Here is a 6,985-nt window from a genome sequence, read left to right on the forward strand (position 1 = left end):
CATGTAAAGACAGAGCATGCCGGCTCTGCATTCGCCTGGGTTGTGTGAGTTTGTTGTATTTTGACAAAGAATTTGAAGAAGAAAAAAAAAACTTCTGCGCGATGGGTCCCTCACTGCTTAACTGCTGAACAGAAGCAGAAACGCCTGGACATTGCAAACTTGCAGACAGGACCATCATGAAAGCGAGTAGCTCAACGAGAAACTGTACTAGGGTGCACCATTTCCACTCAAAGCGCTGTGGAAGTGTGGATTTCTGTAGGGGGGAGGTTTTGCCAGATAAAGATTCTATCTTTGGTCTTCAATCGTCACAGTACCCTAGACACGTGTAGGCTCCATTTCTAGCTCTCGTTAGCTAAACACAGAGTATGCTATGGATGAAACGAACACACGTGCTTCTTCTTCAATCCTTCAACTGACGTAATTTTCATTGGTGTTGCGTTATCTACTTCACAGTTCTGTCAACTTGTGCATTATTTAGCAAATGATTAATAATAAATTTAAGTACTATTAATAATTTTAATAATGAATAATTTATCATTCAATTTTATTTTTAACATTCCTCTCGGTTTTCATTTAAACATAAGGATAATGTTATTATCTAAATATCTTATCTTTTAGGATATTCTAGTGAATATTTATTATAACTTTTGCATTTATTTTCTTAAATTTTTTGATTTCATAGTTTCAAAGTACTTCTTTCAACGACGCCCAATTCTTAGCTACTGTAATTCAGTGTCGGTGAAGAGTGTCGTTGTTGCTGATATTATGAACGTGTAAAGGTGGTAAAATTAAGGGGTCGTAGCTCAGATGGTAGAGCGCTCGCTTAGCATGCGAGTGGTACCGGGGTCGATACCCGGCGTCTCCAAATTTTTGTTTAATGACAGTGGACAAGCGTCAGCGTTTGGAGCAAATTTACACACCGAGTTGTGTTAATCATTTTTAATGTAATTACGTAACTATGAATTTGGGGTTGTTATACAATTTTGGATTACATCTTCTACTACTGTTAATGCCTGTTGTCCTCCGCGATGGCTAAGTACCTGGGTAGCGTGTATGTTTCGTATGTCCGTCGTATGTAACTTAAGTATCGAATTACTTACTTATTTACTGGCTTTTAAGGAACCCGGAGGTTCATTGCCGCCCTCACATAAGCCCGCCATTGGTCCCTATCGTGAGTAAGATTAATTCAGTCTCTACCATCATATCCCACCTTCCTCAAATCCATTTTAATATTATCTTCCCATCTACGTCTCGGCCTCCCCAAAGGTCGTTTTCCCTCCGGCCTCCCAACTAACACTCTATATGCATTTAAGTATCGAATTACATTTAAAAATATATAAATAACACCACAGTTGTATGTCAGGTCTCCTTGAGAATTTAATAAACCTTTGGAGGCGCCGGGTATCGATCCCGATACCTCTCGCATGCTAAGCGAGCGCTCTACCATTTGAGCTACGCCCCCACACGCTAACGCTCTTCATGGATCCATGATATCATTGAAGAATAACACTTTTATCTCCGATAACAAAATCGCGGTAAGTAGGCGTAACGACATGGCGCGCGATCGCCCAGAAACGGACTTCCAAATCAGGCAAATTACTAGAGAGTTCAGAAACCACGTAAGCTAACATTTTACTTTTCAAACAATTTTGGCAGAATTATTCTAGTTAGACACATACATCTTTCATAATAATAATAATAATAATAATAATAATAATAATAATAATAATAATAATAATAATAATAATAATAATAAGAAGAAGAAGAAGAAGAAGAAGAAGAAGGTAGTTTGCTAGGAGATGAAGTTTGCATATAGACCACTTTTACACTAAACCTAACCTTAGTATATACAGCGTATACTAAAACACTAACCTAACCTAACCTAACGTAACCTGTCACAGATTAAGGAAAAGGTTAGGTTAGGTTAGGTTAGGGTTTTAGTATATCTTGCAAAAACAAATTTTAGGTTTAGTGTAAAAGTGGTCTACATGCAACGACGTCTCCTAGCAAATTACCTAATAATAATAATAATAATAATAATAATAATAATAATAATAATAATAATAATAGCCACCGGCGTAGCTCGGTCGGTTAAGGCGCTTGCCTGCCGATCCAGACTTGCGTTCGGGCGCGGGTTCGATTCCCGCTTGGGCTGATTACCTAGTTGGGTTTTTTCCGAGGTTTTCCCCAACTATAAGGAAAATATCAGGTAATCTATGGCGAATCCTCGGCCTCATCTTTCCAGATATCATCTCGCTATCACCAATTCCATCGACGCTAAATAACTTCGTAGTTGATACAGCGTCGTTAAATAACCAAGAAAAAAATAAAAAAAACATGAAGTAGGCCTATGCTATGGACAAAAGGGAACACACGTGCTTCTTCCTCAGTCCTTCAACTGCAATTTACGTAATTTTCATTGGTGTTGCGTCATCCCTTTCACAATTCTGTCAACTTTTTATCAAATCAGCGTCGAATTACATTTAAAAATATATAAATAACACTATAGTTGTAAGTGAGGTCCCCTCGAGAATTTAATAAAACCTTGGAGACGCCGGGTATCGATCCCGGTACCTCTCGCATGCTAAGCGAGCGCTCTACCATTTGAGCTACGCCCCCACAAGTTAATACGTTTCATAGATCCATGGTATCATTGAAGAATAACACTTTTATCTCCGACAACAAAATCGCGGTAAGTAGGCGTAACGCCATGGTGCGCGCTCGTCCAGAAACGGACTTCCAAACCAGGAAAATTACTAGAAAGTTCAAAAACGTAAGCTAACATTTTACTTTTCAAAAAAATTTCGGTAGAATTATTCAAGTTAGATACATAGGTCTTTTATAATAATAATAATAATAATAATAATAATAATAATAATAATCATAATACAAGGATTAGGCTTCAAGGTCATTCCAAATCTAATTAAGATTTCTGGGTCAATTTTTATTACTCTACTGCCACTTCCAACGGACTCCTAACGAATATTCACACGTTTATCACTGGGATTGTGGCGCTGGAAATCAATTTAGAACACTTTTATCACAGCCACGACACATTTCAATTTTTATTGTTCAATATAAATGCAATTATCACTACAATGACACAATAATTCTTGCAGCTAACACAGAAACAACTTCTGAAACGTAATTAACAGAATAGCAGTTTCACTTCACTTCCACTAGATGACTCTTGAGTTCCAGCAGACGCGTAGCAGTGATGCCAATGCAAACGAAATGAAACTGTGAGGAATCTTACAACAGGTGTGCTAAACGTTAGGAATGTTACAAGAGGTGTGTAGCACGTTAGGTTAGGTTAGGTTAGGTTAGGTTAGGTTAGGTTAGGTTAGGTTAGGTTAGGTTAGGTTAGGTTAGGTTAGGTTAGGTTAGGTTAGGTAAGGTTAGGTTAGGTTAGATTAGGTTTTGTATGACTTGAGGCTTTCCCGGCGTTTGATGTAGAATAACTCTTCTCGGGTTCTCAGCCAGGTGAGTTGGAGATTAGCTTCCAAGCTTTCGACGGCTAGCTCTGCCATCTTCTTCGTCCCTGAAGAAGATGGCAGAGCTAGCCGGTGAGTTGGAGATTAGCTTCCAAGCTTTTGACGGCTAGCTCTGCCATCTTCTTCGTCCCTGAAGAAGATGGCAGAGCTAGCCGTCGAAAGCTTGGAAGCTAATCTCCAACTCACCTGGCTGAGAACCCGAGAAGAGTTATTCTAGATTAGGTTTTGTTAGGTGTGTAAGATAATATGAATGGTTACCACAGTTGGCGACACTGCAATAATTCTCCCACTCCACCTCAAATAACGTCACAACGACGGAATATGGCCGCCTTTTTCCTTCAAGTACAACGATTTTCCTATATAAGTAAGGAACCTATTTAGGGCGAGTTGGGTGGGACCACAGCTCTCCCAGTGATCACATCGAGTTTCTACTACTCCACACAACAAAAATAAGGTATTTTCAGAGTTTGTTTTTAATTTCCTATGCTGGCAGTACATTAATAAAAATTCACCGATTTCTGTTGTAGAGGCACAGAACCAACCTTTCAGGTGTGTTATCAAAAGTCCATGGAACTTAATGCACTAAAAAACTTGAAAATAAGCCTGCAACTATACAATAAAAAAACTGTTAAAATATGCGTTTAAAATTGAAATATGTCCAGTAAAAAACTTTATAGAGGTTTATTTGGTTTAATAATGTGATATAAATTAAAATAATAATTTAAAGTAACAATTAATTGTCATCAAGCCAACGTCAGTTTTAATAAATTCATTTTTACTATAAATGTATTAATTAATCATTTCACACTTTACAAGCATATTTGAATTCGTACATTTTTAACCTTTCCAGCTTTTTTAAGGGAAGACTCCACTGAAAGTCATGAAAATTTTCCAAATATTTTTTAGTTATTTCACTTATTCAGAATTTATATTTTCATACCCCAAATGGATTCAGCTCAATTCTGATTACAAATACTCGTATGTTTACACTTTTTAAATTAAGGCTGGAAGGGGGCGTGGAATTTAAAGAACTGTCAAAATTGTTTTTCAACGAAGAATTCTTTTTTAAAATGTCTGATTACAAATCTAGTAACTTTTTGTTGGCTCTCTGAAGTTACTAGATGAATGTAGCGGAGGAGAATATATTAATTTGCATAAATATTCATTTTATTTCAAATCTATTTTTCTGTGTTCATTTTTGTTGGTTCAACACCAACTTTCTTATGCCAAATATTAATCAATCTGGATGAAATTTTTACTTCAAGTATTTATGAGGTAGCTGCATGTTTCTATGCATTTAGTTTGTGAGAAATGCTGCTATTTATTTTATTAATATTTTTCTTAATGCTGCTGGTTTATTTTATTAATAGTTTTTCTTAAGAATAATATTAATAAAATAAGTAGCAGCAGTTCTCACAAAATAAATGCATAGAAACATGCAGCTACCTCATAAATACTTGCAGTAAAATTTTCATCCAGATTGATTAATATTTGGCATAAGAAAGTTGGTGTTGAATCAACAAAAATGAACACAGAAAAATAGATTTGAAAATAAAATGAATATTTATGCAAATTAATATTCTCCTCCGCTACATTCATCTAGTAACTTCAGGGAGCCAACAAAAAGTTACTAGATTTGTAATCAGACATTTTAAAAAAGAATTCTTCGATGAAAAACAATTTTGACAGCTCTTTAAATTCCACACCCCCTTCCAGCCTTAATTTAAAAAGTGTAAACATACGAGTATTTGTAATCAGAATTGAGCTGAATCCATTTGGGGTATGAAAATATAAATTCTAAATAAGTGAAATAGCTAAAAAAAATTGGAAAAATTTTCATGATTTTCAGTGGAGTCTTCCCTTAAAGTTTCTTTGCCATTCACGTAATTATTATGGCAGTAAACAACCAAAGATTTTCTCCAGTTCTCTATTGTGAAATTTTCTCCTGTTATCTTTCAAAATTCGTTTTAATGCTCAGAACGATCTCTCGACATCACATGATATGAATGGTGCATGCTTGTAAGCTTGATTGTTGTAGTAAAACTTGTTCAAATGAAAATTTACGTGACTTAAACGCTGACTCTTGTTCACTGTCATCGAACAAAAATTTGGAGGCGCCGGGTATCGATCCCGGTACCTCTCGCATGCTAAGCGAGCGCTCTACCATCTGAGCTACGCCCCCTTACTTTTGATACGTTTACACTTTCATAATACCAGCAACAACGACACTCTTCGCCGACACTGAATCACAGTAGGTAAGGATTGGTCGTCGTCCAAAAATGTACCTTGAAACTATGAAATCAAGGCATTTAAGAAAACGAATGCAAAAGTTATAGGAAATATTCACGATAATATCCTGAAGAATAAGATATTTAGATAATAACTTTATCCTTATTTTTAACTGAAATCGAAAGGAATGTTAAAAATAAAACGGAATGATAAATTATTTATTATTAAGATTATGAATAGTACTTAAATTAATTATTAGAAAGTTGAAAGCTTACGGGCTAATTTTACTTTCCATACATACAAAGAATTATCTAATTTAGAGACATACGGCTCTCTCCGTAAGCCAGTGATGTCAACTGATACCCATAAGGAGCAAACGCGCGCTTTAGAGCCCAGGAGAGTCTGAGCGCTTTACAGCGGAAAGGAAAGAGACGGACGAAAGAGGTGGTATATGCCGCTTGGTAGAGTTATATACAGGGATGGCCAACACTGATTCAATGGATAAAGGGAAGAGAACTTATTAAAACTGTATCCATGTTAATTTTTAGATTTGTCTGAGGAGTATAATTGCATAATAAGAATGTAAGTTTTAATTTTAATATTCATTTTTCACAAGTTTGCTTTTTTATCCAAAAGGAATATTTTCTCAACTTTTTTACAGAAAAGTGACATTTTCAGATATGTTTGTTTAGTAGCCTTACAAGTACTAAAACAATGTTTTCGTAAATCTAATATATCGTAAATACGTATTACTGAAGATAGTGTATTAAAATGTTTAAAAATATTTGCATCGAAAATGTTTGTAAGGAAATGAATTAACAAAGCAAATACTGTTACATCACAAACAAAAGATATGTGTCTATGTGTTGGTAAAACGTCAGCTCTATAGCTTCAGCAGATTTCGAGATAATTTAATATTCTGATAACAGAAAGTTGCGCACCAATATCACCTAAAAGCATAATGCGATAAGAGTTTTATTATGTAATATTAGTTACAGTTAAAACATATACCTAGGCAACTTTGCTTTGTACTATAATATTGTTTTCATTACTTTTATAAGGCTAAAGATACTATCAATATCAATTTCAACTTATCATGTCATATTCAGTGTCTTTCTTTGGGATAACACTTTCTTTATTAATGATGTGTTTAATTCACTTAGTACTGTATAGTTGTAGTTATTATGGAATTTGTGTGAATATTCCTTCTTTACTCTTTATTATGTTATTAACGTTTAAAACACAACTACAATATTAGGCTA

The 6,985-nt window shown here is 35.1% G+C and overlaps 4 non-coding genes across 4 annotated transcripts; 1 reads left to right on the forward strand and 3 right to left on the reverse strand.

The window, feature by feature from the left end:
• Window positions 1–792: 792 nt before the first annotated feature.
• On the forward strand, window positions 793–865 carry TRNAA-AGC (transfer RNA alanine (anticodon AGC)). The gene has a single exon. It is a non-coding gene; the product is annotated as a tRNA-Ala (tRNA).
• Window positions 866–1,389: 524 nt separating this feature from the next.
• On the reverse strand, window positions 1,390–1,462 carry TRNAA-AGC (transfer RNA alanine (anticodon AGC)). Its single transcript has one exon. It is a non-coding gene; the product is annotated as a tRNA-Ala (tRNA).
• Window positions 1,463–2,546: 1,084 nt separating this feature from the next.
• Window positions 2,547–2,619, reverse strand: TRNAA-AGC (transfer RNA alanine (anticodon AGC)). Its single transcript has one exon. It is a non-coding gene; the product is annotated as a tRNA-Ala (tRNA).
• Window positions 2,620–5,603: 2,984 nt separating this feature from the next.
• Window positions 5,604–5,676, reverse strand: TRNAA-AGC (transfer RNA alanine (anticodon AGC)). The gene has a single exon. It is a non-coding gene; the product is annotated as a tRNA-Ala (tRNA).
• Between the last annotated feature and the right edge of the window lie 1,309 nt (window positions 5,677–6,985).

The sequence above is a fragment of the Periplaneta americana genome, chromosome 3 (assembly GCF_040183065.1).
Source record: "Periplaneta americana isolate PAMFEO1 chromosome 3, P.americana_PAMFEO1_priV1, whole genome shotgun sequence".
In the NCBI taxonomy this organism is placed as follows: Eukaryota; Metazoa; Arthropoda; class Insecta; order Blattodea; family Blattidae; genus Periplaneta; species Periplaneta americana.